This window comes from Bombina bombina, chromosome 11 (assembly GCF_027579735.1).
Source record: "Bombina bombina isolate aBomBom1 chromosome 11, aBomBom1.pri, whole genome shotgun sequence".
Taxonomy (NCBI): domain Eukaryota; kingdom Metazoa; phylum Chordata; class Amphibia; order Anura; family Bombinatoridae; genus Bombina; species Bombina bombina.
In genome coordinates, this window is record NC_069509.1 from 100,965,985 (window position 1) to 100,988,596 (window position 22,612).

The window sequence follows — 22,612 nt, forward strand, 5'->3', positions numbered from 1 at the left end:
ATCAATGGGGCTGCATTACGGAGCTTTACATTCCGCGCTTCAGGTGTTTTTTCTGACACCTTCTCCCCATTAATGTCTATGGGGAAAGCATGCACGAGCACGCCAAAACAGCACTTGAATTGTGTGTGGTATGGAGCTCAACGCAACCATATTGCACACACAAGCCGGCTGTTTGAAAACTTGTAAAGGCTGCGCTATAGGGGATGAAATAACGCAACTTTTATTGTGTTTGTTAAATTCCTTATAGCGCGCATTACTTGTAATCTAGCTGTTCATTTATTAATATTTTATTAAAAATAAATACAATATAAATACAATAAAATTGCACCGTATAGCGCACATGCAAAACCCAAAAGGAGTAATATAATTATTTTATTGGGGCTAAGCTGACACGAGTAATATAATTTTTTTTATGCGCGCTAAGCCTACAGGAGTTATTTCTATATGAATAAAAAATGTATATACATAGGGATAAATTACGCAAACATGTCGGAAGGACCGCGCAAAAATACTTCCCGTACTAGGGGAAGGAATTTTTGGGTCTGCTAACTGTCTAGCCTCTTCCCATTTGCGCACTATAAAAGATTCAGTACTGCACAATCTTTACACCTGTAACCGGCTTAGCGTGCTAGACACAGGGGCCTAGGAGCTTAGTGAGAGATAGTGGTTGTCAGTGGATTTTACACTGTTATTTGTTTAGCTACACACATACATATACATACATAGTATAATTAAATGTACACTTAGGCCTGAGGGTCGTTTAGTGTTAAAAAGTGGGATAGGACCAGAGAGGATTGAGGAGAGAGTTAGTGTCCCACCCTAGAACAGGCACATCTAGAGTAAGCACAGAAGGAGAGAGGCCTAGGCCTGTAGAGGGTTGGGGGGGATAGAAGGAGAGAGGGCTGGTCCCTCATCACAGACAGGAGGGCACGGTTCTGCTAGAAAGCCTAATAAGCCCAGGAAGAGGGAGGAGCGTTATAGGGAGGCCAAGAAATTGGATCTGATAGAGGTGTATGTGCAGAGAGCCTGCCAATTGGACAGGTGTGTTTTTTCCAGCAACAGTAGAAGTAGGCTATAGCAGGAAATCAGGGAAGCATGGCTAAGAGTGGCCAATTTCAAAAACACCATAGCTAGCATTAAGCATCAGTACAGAGTAGTGACTGAAAAGCTGAAAATGGAGAATGAGCGGGCAAGTCAACCCAGTGGCCCACTCATTGTCTATAGTGGTTGGGCGGAGCTGCTGAGAGGCCGTTTGACTACAGGTGAAGAGCTTTAAAGGGTTTTTGTATTAAAATAAGTTATATCAGGGAAATGAAAGAAAGAAAATTACATATATAGACATACTTAAAAAAAAAAAGGCATGTCATGGAAATTTAAAGTTTATGGGGCGAAATTTAAAGTTTAAAGACCGCTGCTCCATAACTTGTCCGCCTGCTCTGAGGCCGCAGACAGAAATCAACCTGATTGGATACGATCGGGTTGATTGACACCCCCTGCTAGTGGCCAATTGGTCGCAAATCTGCAGGGGTGGCATTGAACCAGCAGTTCACAAGAACTGCTGGTGCAATGATAAATGCTGACAGTGTATGCTGTCAGCATTTATCGATGTGCAGCGGACATGATGCGCTAGATCATATCATGTCTGCTTGCACTATGTTAAATATACCCCTCAAAATATATATAGACTATAACTTACAAATGTTTACAAATACCATTAAAACGTATTCCGTTAGTACTAATGTTATGTTCTTTTAAAGATGCTGCCTAATTACAGAAATCACTTAAATACATGCCAATACATAATTTCAATGACTACAGATCCCTTGCTGAAAGTGCTGATAATCCTATTAGAAGCGCTTGTCACACTATTCAGCTGTGTACCTAGTGTTGCTGATTTTGAATCTGCGGCAGATTCCACTCAGGACTAGCATTTTAATGTGGGTACTGAGGGGTGCTTCTATTATGGGCTTAACCTTGATGCTTTATAACAGTATAGTGATTTAAATAAAAACACATTTTTTAGTGACATGCTCAATCATGTTTTCTTTATAATTCACTAATAAAAAGCAGGATCGCAAGAGCAGAGTGAATAGGCCCTTCATGAGAAGGAACCTTGGGATGAAGAGGATTTTCCTACCCATGGAGGATCCTTCTTGCAACTCCTGGAGGAAGATGGGGAGCCTGTTTATGGAATGCAGGATAAGCCACCCGTCTACCAGCTTGTAGCTAATGTGTCCCCTCTGACACTGGGAGATGACTACTCCCTGCTCACCCTAGGACAAGATTCTGCACAGGCCCTTTCCCCTCAGCCCCTGGACCTCTTCCAACTTACATGGCCTCCCCTGAATTTCCTGCCACCTCCACCCACATCACTGGGGCCTTATGCCCCACCTGTGTACTACCCTGCACCACTACCACAGACTTAACCAGTGCGTGATTTTCCATAGCGCCTTATTACAGGTTGTGTGGTCCAGCTAAAATGCTTGCGTTACAGCCTATATTGACAAAAGCCATTACGCGATCTGAGACCAGTAGATATGGATTTTACGAAACAAAAACGTTTCACAAAACTCATAACTAAAATTTTACAAAGTACACTAGCACCCATAAACTACCTATTAACCCCTAAACCACCACCCTCCCACATCGCAAATACTATATTAAACTTATTAATCCCTAATCTGCCGCCCACCCACATCACCAATGCTAAAATAAACCTACTAACCCCTAAACCGCCAGCCCCCCAAATCGCCAACACTATATAAACCTAATAACCCCTAAACCACCCGTCTCCATATCGCCAACACTAAATAAATCTAGTAACCCCTAAACCACTGGCCCCCCACATTTCATCTAATAAACTAAACCTATAAGCCCCTAAACCGCCAGCCCCCCACATCGTAACTAATAAATTAAACCTATTAACCCCTAAACCAGTGGCCCCTCACATCGCATAACACTAAATTAATCTATTAAACCCTAAATCTAACAACCCCTAACTTTAAATTAAAAGTTAAAATATAACTATCTTTATATAAATAAACACTTACCTGTAAAATAAAAAAAATAACATTAAACTATAAATTAACCTAACATTGCTATGCTAATAAGATAAAAAAAACTACCAATTAAAAAACCTAAATTACAAATTTAAATAACTTAATACTTCGAAAAAAAATTAAATCTAACATTACAAAAAAAATAATAAACACTAAAAATACGAAAAATAAAAAACTCTGGGCTAGATTTAGAGTTGGGCGGTAGCCGTGAAAACCAGCGTTAGAGGCTCCTAACGCTGGTTTTAGGCTACCGCCGGTATTTGGAGTCAGTCAGGAAAGGGTCTAACGCTCACTTTTCAGCCGCGACTTTTCCATACCGCAGATCCCCTTACGTCAATTGCGTATCCTATCTTTTCAATGGGATCTTTCTAACTCCGGTATTTAGAGTCGTGTTTGAAGTGAGCGTTAGAAATCTAACGACAAAACTCCAGCCGCAGAAAAAAGTCAGTAGTTAAGAGCTTTCTGGGCTAACGCCGGTTCATAAAGCTCTTAACTACTGTGCTCTAAAGTACACTAACACCCATAAACTACCTATGTACCCCTAAACCGAGGCCCCCCCACATCGCCGCCACTCTATAAATTTTTTTAACCCCTAATCTTCCGCTCCGTACACTGCCGCCAACTACGTTATCCCTATGTACCCCTAATCTGCTGCCCCTAACACCGCCGACCCCTATATTATATTTATTAACCCCTAATCTGCCGCCCCCGCTATCGCTGACCCCTGCATATTATTATTAACCCCTAATCTGATGTCCGCACGCTGCCGCCAGCTACATTATAGCTATGTACCCCTAATCTGCTGCCCCTAACACCGCCGACCCCTATATTATATTTATTAACCCCTAATCTGCCGCCCCCGCTATCGCTGACCCCTGCATATTATTATTATTAACCCCTAATCTGCCGTCTGCACGCCGCCCCCAGCTACATTATAGCTATGTACCCCTAATCTGCTGCCCCTAACACCGCCTCCACCTGCCTACACTTATTAACCCCTAATCTGCCGACCGGACTGCACCGCTACTATAATAAAGTTATTAACCCCTAATCCGCCTCACTCCCGCCTCAATAACCCTATAATAAATATTATTAACCCCTAATCTGCCCTCCATAACATCGCCGACACCTAACTTCAATTATTAACCCCTAATCTGCCGATCGGAGCTCACCGCTACTCTAATACATTTTTAACCCCTAAAGCTAATTTTAACCCTAACCCTAACACCCCCCTAAGTTAAATATAATTTTATTCTAACGAAATAAATTAACTCTTATTAAATAAATTATTCCTATTTAAATCTAAATACTTACCTGTAAAATAAACCCTAATATAGCTACAACATAAATTATAATTATATTATAGCTATTTTAGGATTAATATTTATTTTACAGGCAACTTTGTATTTATTTTAACCAGGTACAATAGCTATTAAATAGTTAAGAACTATTTAATAGCTAAAATAGTTAAAATAATTACAAAATTACCTGTAAAATAAATCCTAACCTAAGTTACAATTAAACCTAACACTACACTATCAATAAATACATTAAATAAACTACCTACAATTATCTACAATTAAAGCTAACACTACACTATCAATAAATAAATTAAATACAATTCCTACAAATAAATACAATTAAATAAACTAACTAAAGTACAAAAAATAAAAAAAAACTAAGTTACAAAAAATAAAAAAATATTTACAAACATTAGAAAAAGATTACAACAATTTAAAACTAATTACACCTACTCTAAGCCCCCTAATAAAATAACAAAGACCCCCAAAATAAAAAAATGCCCTACCCTATTCTAAATTACAAAAGTTCAAAGCTCTTTTACCTTACCAGCCCTGAACAGGGCCCTTTGCGGGGCATGCCCCAAAGAATTCAGCTCTTTTGCCTGTAAAAAAAACACGTACAATACCCCCCCAACATTACAACCCACCACCCACATACCCCTAATCTAACCCAAACCCCCTTAAATAAACCTAACACTAAGCCCCTGAAGATCTTCCTACATTATCTTCACCTCACCGGGTATCACCGATCGGTCTTGGCTCCAAAATCTTCATCCAACCCAAGCGGGGGCTAGACATCCATCATCCGGCGGCTGAAGAGGTCCAGAAGAGGCTCCAAAATCTTCATCCTATCCGGGAAGAAGAGGCGATCCAGACTGGCAACCATCTTGATCCAAGCGGCATCTTCTATCTTCATCCGATGAGGACCGGCTCCATCGTGAAGACCTCCAGTGCGGATCAATCTTCTTCCGACGACGTCCAACTGAAGAATGACGGTTCCTTTAAGGGACGTCATCCAAGATGGCGTCCCTCGAATTCCGATTGGCTGATAGGATTCTATCAGCCAATCGGAATTAAGGTAGGAAAATTCTGATTGGCTGATGGAATCAGCCAATCAGAATCAAGTTCAATCCAATTGGCTGATCCGATCAGCCAATCAGATTGAGCTCGCATTCTATTGGCTGATCGGAATTCCTACCTTAATTCCGATTGGCTGATAGAATCCTATCAGCCAATCGGAATTCGAGGGACGCCATCTTGGATGACGTCCCTTAAAGGAACCGTCATTCTTCAGTTGGACGTTGTCGGAAGAAGATTGATCCGCGCTGGAGGTCTTCACGATGGAGCCGGTCCTCATCGGATGAAGATAGAAGATGCCGCTTGGATCAAGATGGTTGCCGGTCTGGATCGCCTCTTCTTCCCGGATAGGATGAAGATTTTGGAGCCTCTTCTGGACCTCTTCAGCCGCCGGATGATGGATGTCTAGCCCCCGCTTGGGTTGGATGAAGATTTTGGAGCCAGGACCGATCGGTGATACCCGGTGAGGTGAAGATAAGGTAGGAAGATCTTCAGGGGCTTAGTGTTAGGTTTATTTAAGGGGGTTTGGGTTAGATTAGGGGTATGTGGGTGGTGGGTTTTAATGTTGGGGGGGGGGGTATTGTATGTGTTTTTTTTACAGGCAAAAGAGCTGAATTCTTTGGGGCATGCCCCGCAAAGGGCCCTGTTCAGGGCTGGTAAGGTAAAAGAGCTTTGAACTTTTGTAATTTAGAATAGGGTAGGGCATTTTTTTATTTTGGGGGTCTTTGTTATTTTATTAGGGGGCTTAGAGTAGGTGTAATTAGTTTAAAATTGTTGTAATCTTTTTCTAATGTTTGTAAATATTTTTTTATTTTTTGTAACTTAGTTCTTTTTTATTTTTTGTACTTTAGTTAGTTTATTTAATTGTATTTATTTGTAGGAATTGTATTTAATTTATTTATTGATAGTGTAGTGTTAGCTTTAATTGTAGATAATTGTAGGTAGTTTATTTAATTTATTTATTGATAGTGTAGTGTTAGGTTTAATTGTAACTTAGGTTAGGATTTATTTTACAGGTAATTTTGTAATTATTTTAACTATTTTAGCTATTAAATAGTTCTTAACTATTTAATAGCTATTGTACCTGGTTAAAATAAATACAAAGTTACCTGTAAAATAAATATAAATCCTAAAATAGCTATAATATAATTATAATTTATATTGTAGCTATATTAGGATTTATTTTACAGGTAAGTATTTAGCTTTAAATAGGAATAATTTATTTAATAAGAGTTAATTTATTTCGTTAGATTTAAATTATATTTAATTTAGGGGGGTGTTAGTGTTAGGGTTAGACTTAGCTTTAGGGGTTAATACATTTATTAGAATAGCGGTGAGCTCCTGTCGGCAGATTAGGGGTTAATACTTGAAGTTAGGTGTCGGCAATGTAAGGGAGGGCAGATTAGGGGTTAATACTATTTATTATAGGGTTAATGAGGCGGGAGTGAGGCGGATTAGGGGTTAATACATTTATTATAGTAGCGCTAAGGTCCGGTCGGTAGATTAGGGGTTAATAAATGTAGTTAGGTGGAGGCGACATTGGGGGCGGCAGATTAGGGGTTAATAAATAAAATATAGGGGTCGGCGATGTTAGGGCAGCAGATTAGGGGTACATAGGGATAATGTAGGTGGCTGGGGTGTACGGAGCGGCAGATTAGGGGTTAAAAATAATATGCAGGAGTCAGCGATAGCGTGGGCGGCAGATTAGGGGTTAATAAGTGTAAGGTTAGGGGTGTTTAGACTCGGGGTACATGTTAGAGTGTTAGGTGCAGACGTAGGAAGTGTTTCCCCATAGCAAACAATGGGGCTGCGTTAGGAGCTGAACGCGGCTTTTTTGCAGGTGTTAGGTTTTTTTTCAGCTCAAACAGCCCCATTGTTTTCTATGGGGGAATCGTGCACGAGCACGTTTTTTAAGCTGGCCGCGTCCGTAAGCAACTCTGGTATCGAGAGTTGCAGTGGCGGTAAATATGCCTGTACGCTCCCTTTTTGGAGCCTAACGCAGCCATTCTGTGAACTCTCAATACCAGAGTTATTTAAAAGGTGCGGCCAGAAAAAAGCCAGCGTTAGCTACGCGGGTCGTTACCGACAAAACTCTAAATCTAGGCGTCTAAGATTACAAAAAATAGTAAACGAAATTATCAAAAATAAAAACAATTACACCTAATCTAATAGCCCTATAAAAATAAAAAAGAACCCCCAAAATAAAAACACCCCCTAACCTAACAATAAACTACCAATAGCCCTTAAAAGGGCCTTTTGTAGGGCATTGCCCTAAGTTATAAACAGCTCTTTTACATTAACAAATTAAAAAGTCCCCCCTAAAAGTAACCCCCACCCAACCCCACAAAACAAAAAACCTAAGTCTAAATAAATCCTAAACTACCCATTCCCCTTAAAGGGTCATTTGTATGGGCATTGCCCTTTAAAGGGCATTCAGCTTTTTTACTGCCCAAAGCCCTAATCTAAAAAAAAAAAAACACCCCAAAAAAACACAAAAAACTAACACTAACCCCAGAATATCTGCTCACGGTTCCTGAAGTCCGGTCATCCATCCTCATCCAGGCGGCGAGAAGTCTTCATCCAGGCGGCAACATCTTCCTTCATCGCTGGACCATCTTCTATCTTCATCCCGGGGGCACGGAGCAGTGGAGGAGCGGAGTGGAGCTGTCCAGGACCGGCGATGACATCCATACATATATCCATACGATCACCAAAGAGGACGCTCCGCGCTGAATGTCATTGCCGGTCCTGGACAGCTCCGTTTCATGCCTACACAGCTCCGCACCACTAGGATGAAGTTAGAAGATGGTCCCGCGATGGAGGAAGATGTCGTGGCCTGGATGAAGACTTCTTGCCGCCTGGATGAGGATGGATGACCGGACTTTAGGAACTGTGAGTAGATATTCTGGGGTTAGTGTTAGGTTGTTTTTTTTTTGGGGGTGTTTTTTTTTTAGATTGGGGCTTTGAGCAGTAAAAGAGCTGAATGCTCTTTTAAGGGCAGTAAAGAGCTGAATGCCCTTTTAAGGGCATTCCCATACAAATGCCCCTTTAGGGGCAATGGGTAACTTAGGATGTTTTTAGACTTAGGTTTTTTATTTTGGGAGTTGGGTGGGGGGTTTTTACTTTTAGGGGGGACTTTGTAATTTTTTAATGTAAAAGAGCTGATTAACTTAGGGCAATGCCCTACAAAAGGTCCTTTTAAGGGCTATTGGTAGTTTATTGTTAGGTTAGGTTTATTTTGGGGGTCTTTTTTATTTTTATTGGTAGTTTATTGTTTATTGTTAGTGTTTTTATTTGGGGGGCCTTTCTTATTTTTATAGGGCTATTGGATCAGTTAATTGTTTTTATTTTTGATAATTATGTTTATTATTTTTGTAATCTTAGAGTTTTTTATTTTTCATATTTTTCGTGTATTATTTTTGTAATGTTAGATTATTATTTTTTTCGTAGTATTAGGTTTATTTAAATTTGTAATTTAGGTTTTTTAATTAGTAGTTTTTTTTTATTTTATTAGAATAGTAATGTTAGGTTAATTTATAGTTTAATTTTAGTTTTTTTTATTTCACAGGTAAGTTTTTATGTCTTTAAAATAGTTGTACTGTAACTTTAAATTTAAAGTTAGGGGGTGTTAGGGTTAAGGGTTAATAGTTTAATTTAGTGTTTTGTGATGTGGGTGGCCAGCAGTTTAGGGGTTAATAGGTTAAGTTTATTAGTTACGATGTGGGGGGCTGGTGGTTTAGGGGTTAATAGGTTGGTTTATTAAATGCAATGTGGGGGGCTGGCGTTTTAGGATTTAATACTTTATTATAGTGTTGACGATGTGGTGGGCCTGCGGTTTAGGGGTTAATAGGTTTATTATAGAAGTAGTGATGTAGGTGGGCAGTGGATTAGGGGTTAATAGGTTTATTTATTAGTTGCGGTGTGGGGGGCCGGTAGTTTTGGCGTAATAGGTTTATTTAGTGTCGGCGATGTCGGCGATGTCGGCGCGGAGCGGCTCCATCTTCAGGACACACGGCGTGGAGCATCCTCTTCTTCTGACGGCTCTTCTCAAATGAAGGTTCCTTTAAGTGACGTCATCCAAGATGGCGTCCCTTGAATTCCGATTGGCTGATAGAATTCTATCAGCCAATCGGAATTAAAGGTGAAAAAATCCTATTGGCTGATGCAATCAGCCAATAGGATTGAGCTTGCATTCTATTGGCTGATTGGAATTAACTAAATATCAAATATTTAAACTAATTACACCTAATCTAATCTGGAATTAACTAAATATCAAATATTTAAACTAATTACACCTAATTTTATTAGATTAGGTGTAATTGGTTTAAATATTTGATATTTAGTTAATTCCAGATTAGATTAGATTTTTGCCCTATCAAAATAAAAAAAAGCCCCCCCCCCCCAAATAAAAAAAAAACACTAGCCTAAACTAAACTGCCAATAGCCCTTAAAAGGGCCTTTTACGGGGGATTGCCCCAAATAAATCAGCTATTTTACCAGTAAAAAAAAATACAAACACAAATTCTATCAGCCGGCTCTCCCCATTGATGTCTATAGGGAAATTGTGCACGAGCACGTAAAAGCAGCGCTGGTATTGGAGTGCTGTATGGAGCTCAATTTTGCTCTACGCTAACTTCTTGCCTGCTAACGCCGGGTTTTTGCAAACCTGTAATTGCAGCACTATAGGGAGGTGAGCGGTGGCAATAACCTGCAAGTTAGCACCGAGCAGCTCTTACCGCAAAACTTGTAATCTAGCCGTTTATTAGGTACTTTGCAATGTGGGGGTTAGTGGATTAGGTGTTAATCCACCAACTCCCACATTGCAAAGTACCTAATAAACGGCTAGATTATGCGATTTGCGTTATACTGAAAAAACAGCGTTATCAGGTGATAACGCTGCTTTTTCACTACCGCTTGTATTACGAGTCTTTACGAGCAGATTTAGGGGCACCACACACGTTTTTGGCCTTACCGCAAATCAACTTACGCAATTTGCGTATAGTCTATTTTCAATGTGTCGTGAGTGATCTCGTCTCAGGTGCAGTAATAAAGAGGTCCAGACCAGATATTTATCAAACAAGGGCTCACCTCAGGAGAGGTAATCTTTATTACACTGTTGCAACAGTGTCCCAGCACAAAACACAGTAACGCAAGACTAACACATTTTCATATACATGCATTTTTATACTATTACAGTAACTTACAAAGCAGACAGCTAATTGACTGATAATGATTGGCCAATAAATCTCACATGATTAGTGGTTGCTAAAAAAAACGGGTTCTCTATGTTAGAATTAGTAAGATATGGTTTCTTGGAATTTGGCCAGATACTAATTGGGTTGGAAAAATAATACTAGACATTTAGAAAACAATCCATGAGAAAAAGCCAAAACAAAGTTATATGTATGTGTAACTTTTTAGGTTAGAAGCAAGTTGTTAGAAAAATGCAGATACGTAGGTTATTAGGTTATAAGTGAATTGCTGGAAAATACAGAAGTAATATATCTGCAGTTTCAGAGAAGAGTTCAGTAAAAGAAAAGGAAAAGTTTGGTTAGACATATAAAATAATGAAAATAGAATGAGCAGCTCATAACATTCCCCCCTTTGATCGCAAACGTCAAAGTGCTGCGATCACAAAAACTCAATGTGACTCAAGGCGGCTTGACAATCACAATGCTATTAGTACATGGGTGCTCCCGTCCAAGATGGTTCACAGGACTACAAGAGGGTAAGCAAAAACAAGGTAGGAGTTAAGTTGTTAGGTAGGAGACTATTCCGCTATTCCCAGACGCTAGTCGCCATCGTGTGGAGTAGACAACTACCTAAACATTCCTATGTTGTATATGTGTGTGTGGCATGACATATGTGTGTGGCATGACATAGTGCAGAAACATCCCCCCCCCCGAATCATTAACAACAATTAACAATCCCCATCATTCTTGTAGAGTTGATGGCGAATAGTGGGTTGTCATTCAGTGTCATGGCATGTTTGGGAGGTGAAGGAATTCTGCACCTGTGAAGGAAACATAGAGAGTATAAGTATAAGGCAATGCAATATGAAGGCAAAATAAAACAATACAGAAAGACAATGAAGAAATAGAAACCACCAGGGAGGGAAAAAGGAGTGGGTTATGGGTATACAGGCTACGAACGAGGTGGCCATCAAGGTAGATGATGGTCCATGGTCTCTCCGTGGCCAGTTTCCCAATATAGGAAAGTTCTAGACGATCCTAGGGACGTAGTGCATCCTGCATAGGGATAAGACAGGGAAATTTAGGGCAAAGCTGGTGGTTAGGCAATAACATTGTAAGATCAAGAGGTCAGACGAGATATAGAGCAGGAGAGAAGTAGGTGAACTCAGAAGAAATCAGGGTCAAGAGAGATCTCAACATGGTGGGGAGATTTAAAACAGATAAAGGGAAACAAGTATTTGGGAGAAGAATGAGACACAGAGAAAACACACTTGCATGTAGAAATTTAACCAGGTACACATTGTATACAGCAACACATCAGGATAAGGCATACTATAATAACAATGCCATACAGAAAAAGGGAGCTTAACCATCCCAAATTAGGTAGCCAATCAAAGAGATGGTCAAAAATACCTCCAAGGCCAAATTTGTCATCAATCACATCTCAGACATCCTGGGAAAGGGACCTTATAACTGTGAGATGGTGACTCAAATTAAGTGATTGATCAGTAACATAGGTACAACATTCTTTGCTCACAAGACTATACCCCCCTCCCCTCCCCTCCTTGGGAAGCCAGGAGGTAATCAAGGGCCATCCTATTCTGCAATACTAGTTGTCTAAGCTGCTTCAACTCTTGGGCCACACTCTGAACAACTCCTGCACTCTCATTCATGAAGGTCTGTAGTATCACAGATAACATGATGATGTCCTGATGATTCAGGTAGACACCAACGGCCAGGAGGATAGCTTGACCAGTTGAATCTCCAGCATACTGTTGGACAAGGGGGAGCAGCGAGCTTCCAGATTCACGTTTATTGCGAATTGGGCCCAAGGGCAGCATGGGGACAACACGGATGGCTGGGGTTACCACACCCAGGAAACAGATGGCTGTATAGTTACCAGGGAGGACTGACACCGCTGTCTGTCCACATATCCAATACAACCCAGGGGGTGGTCTGTTAAGGAAAGATTGTACAAGGGATGGGGAAACAAATGTACAATTGGGGCTCTGGAGGAAACAAAAAAAATGCAGTGAGATTATGATTCACAGTCAGGATCATTCCAGAGGAATTTACCAGCTGGAAATGAGTGCCATTACTGGAGATTACATACTCACATAGGGAGGCACCCAACCGCACCGTACCTTGGCCAATTTCCCTGCAGATAGTACCATATGAGGTGCCTCCCAGGGAGATAAAATTGCCTGATAGGTTGAACAATGGTGTACCTGGAGGAATAAAAGTAGACAAATCAAAGGTAATCAAATCAACATTAATACCCATGAGAGGAATACTCCTCTTATAATGAGTAGGAATGTGAGCACAAATATAGCAGTTGCCCTCAGTGTGATTGGCTATAGTTTGGAGTAGGACAACATGTGAGTTTAGTCCCCATTCACCTAAAGAATAGTTCTCTGTGGACAATTGGGCATTAGGTACATTATCATTATGGGGGAAAGAATCATGGGGGTAAATAGGGGTTGTGGCAGAGGTAGTTACAGGGAAACATCAAGCAAGAAGGGGTGACTTTCGTTTCTCAGCTACCCACTTCATAATTTTCAAACCACATTCACTAATACGAACTTTGAGTATAATTACTTGTTGAAGGCAGCTAGTAGTAGGAGGAAAAACTGCCACAGATACAAGGTTACCAGAACAAGAGTATTTAGTAAAGGGGTTAGGACAAACACACTGACCAGAAGACACATATTGGGAAATAGAGTAAGAGAGCATGGTCAAAAGTGTGACACAAAACAAAGGAGACATATTGAGGAATGTTACTCAAGATATCAACAGAGGAGTGAGACAATGAAAATAAGAGTAAGGAAGACAAATCTTTCAGTTTCACTCATTCAGATAGTTGGATTTTACTATTTCTGGTTAGTCTGAGTTTCAAACCAGGAAGGGTCTGAATTAATCACTCGTCGTCAGGGGTCTTGGTTACCCCTTCTTCCGAGGCCTTGGTTGCCCCAGCTTCTTCTTTATTTTGCTTGTTGCAGGCTGCTTCTTTTTCTGGGCTGTATCTTTTACACCTGGAGTAGTGGATCCAAGAGTCGACCTTGGCAACTTTGATAGCTGTTGGAGTAGTCAGCAAAACCAGGAAGGGACCTTTCCAGAGAGGCTGCAGTGGCTTCTTTTGATAAGTCTTGACCAAAATGGAGTCACCTGACTGGAAGGGGTGTGCAGTCACATCCAATGGCAAGGGCTGAGAGAGAGAGGCATGTCTGTGGAGAGAATGTAATTGCTTTTGCAGTTGCAAAAAATAGGCAGTTAATTATGCATCACCTACTGCAAGGTCAGGCAGGTGTAAGGTGTTGGCACTATACAAAGGAGGTGGCCTACCAAACAACAGTTCATATGGTGAGAGCTTGAGGGTCCCCCTATGGTTTGTGTGAGTCCCATACAGTGCTAGGGCCAAAGAACCTACCCATTTAAGGCTTGCTTGAGAACAAATTTTAGCAATAGTCTGTTTTAGGGTCTGGTTCTTTCTTTCCACTTGGCCTGATCTTTTTGGATGCCAAGGGGTATGGAGATGCCAAGTAAAGCCTAAGGCTAATGTCAGAAAAGTCAATTTGTAAACGTTCAAAAGGTTGGAATGCCCATGGGCGTCCGCCTGGTGAGCCTTTAGGTTCCCCCCTTGGATTGAATTGAGCACATCTCACAATTCAATACAACCCATTTTGCAGCTTGATGGGGGGGGGGGGGGCAAACCACTGTCTGTTAAGGGTTTCAGCAAGTTGTGTGGTACCTCAGTGTGTTTCGTTATGCAGAAAGGATAGCATAACAGAGAGGTGTGGTTGAGGTAGAGCAGGGCATCCATCTGGAGTGGACCAGATACCAAAAGAGTCACAGGTAAGACCAAGAATAGTCCAGAGGTGAACAGTTTGTTCAGGAAGAGAAGTGTAAAGAGCAGACAATGTAGTGTCAAGAGGGTGAGGTTTGTGAGTGGGGGTGAGAGAAGGATAAATGGCAGAGAAGCTGCATGCTAAGCAATTTGATCAGCATAACTATTACAAAGTGAAATGGGTTCCTGTGTGTGGGTGTGTGCATTGCAATGCATGACAGAGATGGAAGTGGGTAAATGGATTGAGTCAAGGAGTGCAGAAAGTTGTGGTGCATTGGCAATTTGGGTACCAGCAGAAGTTAGAAAACCCCTTAATTTCCATAATTGACCAGTGGCGTATACAATCCCTAAAGCATATTTACTATCAGTGTAAATGTTTACTGACCTGTCCTTTGAGAGCTGACAAGCAAGTGTGAGTGCATGTAGCTCAGCCGCTTGGGCACTGTAGTGAGATGGGAGGGGCTCGGCCTCTATAACAGAATCTGTCATGACTACACCAGAAACATTCACCATCCTCAAACTTCCATCACAGAACAGTGTCCAATCCAGGCTAGGTAGAGGCACATCAGAGAGGTCATCCCTTGGTTTCGAGGAAAAGAGAGATACAGATAAACAGTCATAGTGTGGGGTACCATCATCAGGCAGAGGTAAAAAAGTTGCTGGGTTGAGAGGGGTACAGTGGATGATAGTGATATTAGAAGGTACAAGAAGCAATGTCTCATACCTAGTGAGACGTTGGTTTAAAAAATGTTGTGTATTTTTCTGATTGAGTAAGAGATGTACTGTGTGTGGCACATAAATGTGTAAAGAATGTCCCTGTACAAGCTCCATTCCTCTATTTTGACATTTGAAATAGCTGATTTAGCCTGTGGTATACCCACCTATAGTAAAAGTTTTATACTGGAGTTTCATCTATCAATCAGCCTAAGTAAACAAGCCAGCATAAGAAACCACACTCACAGTGGGGTGCAGGATAGTTAAAGGGACAGTTTACCCAAATTAAGAATATTTTGAATAGAAACTGCTGACATAGTTAAATATACTAGTGCTGAGCATACAATAAACTTCATTTTCTTTCTCTGAAAATATTTTTTTTTTTAAATCTCAGATTTTATATCAGTTTACCAGTACCCCTTTAAAAAAAATCTTTTTTTTTTCTGCGGCCACTCTGGTTTCCCTACTTAAAGTGCATAGCACATGCTCCATCCCCTGACTCCGTGTTGAGCAGTGAGCAGTTTTTTCTTTTAGAGCTTGAATACATTCAGGTCAGTGATATCTCTCCGTTTGCAACTTATTTGAAGAGAAAAAGAAAACGTTTGCAACATGCAATGCCACTCCTGTATTAGAACAGACTTTTACACAGACCTGTATGTATTCAACTCAGAAGTCAAATCCACATCAGCATGAAGCCTCAATCAGCTGGAAAACAAATGTAACTTTTTTTTTATTCTACTGCTAGTCTCTCAGATTTTATATTATCTATATATACAAGGGAAGGTCTGCACAAGGTGATTATGTAACCAAACTATTGTAAAACAAACTAAAGTAAAAATATAGAAAATCATCCAGGACTTGGATACAGTTAAATGTAAAGTGTGGGGAGTGATATTTTAATTTATTTTGTTAGCTACCGATTGTGTGTGCACATTGGAGGTTTACTGTCTTTAGCATATCATTTACTAAAGCACTTTGATTGGCCATGGAGCTGGGTAATAGAGCATTGTAGCACTGCCCTTTTATCAGGGCATTCCAGGGACATTTAGCTGAACTGCAAAGAAGAAGATAAAAAATGTAAAAAAAAAATAATAATATATTTTACAAACTACTACATTTTATGTATTATCTTCTATTCTTGTTAATCCAGTGTTATTGCTACTCATGAACTCCTTTCCCATGAGTGAACTGGCCCTTTAAGTAATAAAATTAAAATTTTCCATTGCTCTGCTTAGGCACTGAGCTCCAGTTTTACAGACAAATATAAGATAACGAACACAATGAGATATGCTTATTATCTGAAATTCCACCCATTGCAATAACTGTGTTTTAAAAAACACAACACCAGCTACTTCATATTTACAAATAAACTTGCAAATGCAATTTCTCCTACATTTTATACTATGCAGCTTGTATAACAAGTCATTGAAAATACATTAAGATAAAAACAATTTTACAGTGTACTGTCCCCATAAGGGCTGACCATTTATCATATTACATATTCAAACTTATTGTCTTATTTACCATCAAAACTCCACCTCCCCACTGCTTCACAACCTGCGTATACTTAAATATTTATTGCAAAAGAAACAGACCCAAATACATACATCTAATGACACAAAGTCCATAATACAGCAAAGAAGCAGAACTCCAATGGCAAACAAGACAAGGTTGTTGTTTTTTTTATCTTTTCCACAAACAAATACTTGCAAATGCAACATACTTAACCCATTAATCATATACCAGTAAAACTCTCATATTTACTAGAGCGTGACAAAAATGACACACACCATCGCACTTTCAAAGTCCTTAGTTACTTCACTTGCATATATTTTATATGCCTCAAACAGATGGAAACACATTAAATCTCTCATCAGCCCATGCATAAAACAAATATCACTTAAAACTAAAAAAAAATGCTATTATTGGCACACAAAATTAAGAACATACATATGACTTTAAAACCAAGTTACAGCAATAACAAGCAAATCATTATGTCATCAAATTTCTTAGCTAAGAATCCCTGATACACACACACAGCTCTAGCCTGCATCAGACATCAAGGCCAGCTTTCTTTTGCAGCGATTGTACACAAAATTCATATCAACTCGCATACCTCAAATATTTCACTCCCAGCATTTATTCTTACACAATTTTAACATACATCAAACTTTTAGTGACACAGAAAACACATTTTCATTTGGGTTTTGACGTCCGTAACCCTACTATTCTCAAAAAGATAATAGTAGTCCATCTGGTCAAGGCATATATCAACCAGAAGATTGCCGAGGGCAATTAATTTAGGGAGCTCAAAGGACCCAAATCTCGGCCACCTTAATTCAGGATCAAGGCTGAGAGTATAGGAAACTCAGAGCTATGTGCACAAAGTATAAAGTCTATTTTTTTTATAACCATCAGTACTGAGTTTTCACTAATTTGCGTATACTTTAGCAAGGGGAGAGTCTTTGTCTACTTTAGACAGCCGGGATCCCATTATTATATCCCTGTTCCTTAAAGTGAATGTAAATTTTGATGACAAAGTGCCCAGTCTACAAAAATTCAACCAAAAACAGGGGCACTTTAACTCCTCTAAATCCACACCTCACTTTAATCCCTAATCAAGTCCCTGCAGTTTTCGGACAGACATTTCCTTAACGTCGCTGCTTAGTGGGAGAAATTAGAACTATAGTCAAGTCCCTGCAGTTCCCGGACGGACACTACCTCAACGTCCCTGCTTAGCGGGAGAGATTAGCACTATAGTCTCAAGTCACAATATGTCTTGAATCACTATTTCTGCCTCTGTAAAATCCCTACCACCTGAAACTTTATTTTATAGTGGGCTGGCACCCTAAAGGGGTTTAACTGCCAGACAGATGTCCCACTGAATTTAATAGTGATCCAGTATATAAAACAAAAACATGGTAAAAGACCCACAACATATATTACACGTACATGAACACAAAAGACAAGAAGACACTCACAGACTGGTCCAAGGGGTAGATTGTGTCCATTGTTTGTGGTCTGTTCCTCAGGACGTACTCCCTTATCGCCCCCGGGACTCCCTGGCCAACAAGACAAAACTTCCCACAGGTAAGCTATAGACCTGAATCAGATGGGTGCGCGCAGATGTTGGTTCCCAGCCAGGGAGGCATGGAAGGTCAACCTGAAGCACGTCCCACCAGAGTTGCCAAGTTACTGTCGTGAGTGAGCTTGTCTCAGGTGCAGTAATAAAGAGGTCCAGACCAGATATTTATAAAACAAGGGCTCACCTCAGGAGAGGTAATCTTTATTACACTGTTGCAACAGTGTCCCAGCACAAAACACAGTAACGCAAGACTAACACATTTTCATATACATGCATTTTTATACTATTACAGTAACTTACAAAGCAGACAGCTAATTGGCTGATAATGATTGGCCAATAAATCTCACATGATTAGTGGTTGCTAAAAAACTGGTTATCTATGTTAGAATTAGTAAGATATGCTTTCTTGGAATTTGGCCAGATACTAATTGGGTTGGAAAAATAATACTAGACAAAGAGGCATTGATTTTAAGACATTTAGAAAACAATCCATGAGAAAAATCCAAAACAAAGTTATATGTATGTGTAACTTTTTAGGTTAGAAGCAAGTTGTTAGAAAAATGCAGATACGTAGGTTATTATGTTATAAGTGAATTGCTGGAAAATACAGAAGTAATATATCTGCAGTTTCAGAGAAGAGTTCAGTAAAAGAAAAGGAAAAGTTTGGTTAGACATATAAAATAATGAAAATAGAATAAGCAGCTCATAACAAATGGGACTTCCATAGCGCCGGTATTACAAGCTTGTCCTGGGAGGCCAAAAAGTGAGCGGTAAACCCTATCCCGTCAAGATTTATACCGCATTTTAAAGTCAGTAGTTATGGGTTTTACGTTACAACGCCGTAACATAAAACTCATAACTAAAGTGCTAAAAAGTATACTAACACCCATAAACTACCTATTAACCCCCAAACCGAGGCCCTCCCGCATTGCAAACACTAAAATTAAATTATTAACCCCTAATCTGCTGCTCCGGACATCGCCGCCACTATAATAAACATATTAACCCCTAAACCGCTGCACTCCCGCCTCACAAACACTATTTAAATATTTTTAACCCCTAATCTGCTGTTCCTAACATCGTCGCCACTATATTAAATTTAATAATCCCTAACCTGCTGCCCCCAATGTCACTGCGACTATATTAAATTTATTAACCCCTAAATCTAAGTCTAATCCTAACCCTAACACCCCCTAACTTAAATATAATTAAAATAAATCTAAATAAAACTATCATTACCTAAATAATTCCTATTTAAAACAAAATCCTTACCTATAAAATAAACCCTAAACTAGCTACAATATAACTAATAGTTACAATGTAGCTAGCTTAGGGTTTATATTTATTTTACAGGCAAGTTTGTATTTATTTTAACTAGGTAGAATAGTTACTAAATAGTTATTAACTATTTACTAACTACCTAGCTAAAATAAATACAAATTTACCTGTAAAATAAAACCTAACCTAAGTTACACAAACACCTAACCTAACCCTACAATTAAATAAATTCCCTAAATTAAATACAATTAACTAAATTCAAAACAATTAGCTAAATTACAAAAAAACAAACATTAAATTACAGAAAAAACAAACAAATTGCAAGATCTTTAAAATAATTACACCTAATCTAATAGCCCTATCAAAATAAAAAAGCCCCCCAAAATAAAAAAACCCCTAGCCTAAACTAAACTACCAATAGCACTTAAAAGGGCCTTTTGCGGGGCATTGCCCCAAAGAAATCAGCTCTTTTATCTGTAAAAGAAAAATACAAACAACCCCCCCAACAGTAAAACCCACCACCACACAACCAGCCACCCAAATAAAACCCTAACAAAAAATAACTAAGCTCCCCATTGCCCTGAAAAGGGCATGTGGATGGGCATTGCCCTTAAAAGGGCATTTAGCTCTATTGCTGCCCAAAGCCCTAACCTAAAAATAAAACCCACCCAATACACCCTTAAAAAATCCTAACACTAACCCCTGAAGATCCACTTACCGGGAGAAGTCTTCATCCAAGCGGCAAGAGGTCCTCAACAAAGCCGGCAGAAGTGGTCCTCCAGATGGGCAGAAGTGGTCCTCCAGACGGGCAGAAGTCTAACTAAAAAAAACCCAGACGGCATCTTCTATCTTCATCCTTCCGACGCGGAGCGGCTCCATCTTCAAGACATCCGGCGCAGAGCATCCTCTTCAATCAATGTCTTCTTGCTGAATGAAATTTAAGCCGGGAGGCCCGACATGCCGCAGGAACCGGTGGCGGCCCTGCACTGGAAATCGATTACTGCCGATGGGAGGAAATGTTGCGTCCCAGCATCTCCGAGGTGGATATAGTCGGTATCGGAGGAATTGATACCGGGAACCTGCCATTCTCCTCTGACGGTAAGCTCATTTAAGAATAAATTAACATACGAATGTATTTCAAGGGACACTATACGCAAACCTTTACTTTCATGATAAGGTAGAGAATACAATTTTAAACAACATTCCAATTTACTTATATTACCTAATTTGATTCATTCCTTAGATATACTTTAATGAAGAAATAGCCATGCACACGGTGAACCAATCACAGGAGGCAGCTATATGCAGCTACCAATCAGCAGCTTCTAAGCATATCTAGATATGCTTTTCAGCAAAGAATATCCAGAGAATGAAGCTAATTAGATAAGAAAAGTACATTAGAAAGTTGATTATAATTGTATGCTTCGAAATCATGAAAGATAAAACATTGGGTTTCATGTCCCTTTAAGGATCAGATTAATGCTATTACGTTGTTTACACGCATTCACAATTACTTTGCGGTTACATCAGTATCTAGGCTATAGGTTAGGTGTGCATTTAAACAGACTGGAAACAAACGCTAAAACATTCAGATTGACCAGAGATATCACAAACACGGTTTAGAAAATGCGGAAATCGTATTGATTGTTAGATTTAAAATTGGATTAATGAGGCTGCATTTGTAATTGTATCGTAAGCTAAGTAATTTAAAGATTTATTTGGAAATATGCTAATATATACATTTATTTCTTTTTAAAATATACAGAGTCTGGGGAGGAGGCAGCACAGCAAATACAGGCTCCTCCTTTTCCCCGGGATGAGAGTGGTGGGGATGAATCTCCACCTCGGAGGGAAGAGGCCCCCCTTGATGAAGAGGCCCCCCTTGACGAAGAGGCCCCCCTTGACGAAGAGGCCCCCTTTGACGAAGAGGCCCCGGAAGCAGAGGAAGAGGCCGCGGAAGCAGAGGCCCCTCAAGGACCAGCAGGCCGCCGTGCACCAGCAGGCCGCCGTGCACGGGCACCCCGCCGTGCACAACAAGAGGAAATAGCGGAGGTGCGGGTTCTACTAGACTACATTGACCAGATGCGATACAAAATATAGAAGGCAGAACTAGAATTCTTGAAGGACAAAACAAAATCATTGAAGGACAAAACAAAATCATTGAAGGCCAAACCCAAATCATACACCTCCTTACTTGAATAGAAGAAGGCCAAAACAGAACCTTTAGACTCCACCAAAAGATGTTTAATTTGTTCCGGGAGGCGCATGCTGGTCTGCCTCCTGGTCCGCCATCTGCTGGTCTGCCTCCTGCTCCTGGGCCTCCTGCTCCTGGGGCGCCATCTGCTGGGCCTCCTGCTCCTGGGCCGCCATCTGCTGGGCCTCCTGCTCCTGGGCCGCCATCTGCTGGGCCTCCTGCTCCTGGGCCGCCATCTGCTGGGCCTCCTGCTGCTGGGCCTCCTCCTGCCGGGCCATCTTCTCCTGCCGGGCGGTCTTCTCCTGCCGGGCCATCTTCTCCTGCCGGCCCATCTCCTCCTGCCGGCCCATCTCCTCCTCCTCACCTTGGTCATCCCAGTACTCTTCCTTCCACTCTTCCCACAACATATGCAATGAGAACTCGTCGGAGTCGGCAGTTGACCCTCCCAGAGCCTCGGCCCCGTGGGAAGAGGGGAAGGAAGAGGAAATAAGTATTTGTTTTCATGTTTAATGTTTTTTTATTTAATGTGTAATGGATAGGTATGTAATGATGTGGTTTTCATACACTTGTGGACCACACTCTGTATATAATCTACTTCTATGGGACCGGGTCCATGGAGGCAGATTGTTTGCAGAGTGTGGGTTATAAGTGTGTGAAAACCACATCACATACCTATCCTTGTTCATGATATTGATTGGTTTCTGTGATGTGATGTCCAAACTGTTTCCCGAATTGCAAACAAAATTACCATTACAATTATCCATGATGGCATATTACTGTTTGAATGCCAATAACACAGCTTAAAGGGACAGTCAGAATTATTGATTACAAAGAAAACACTGTATTACGCATTATCAAGTTGGAAACA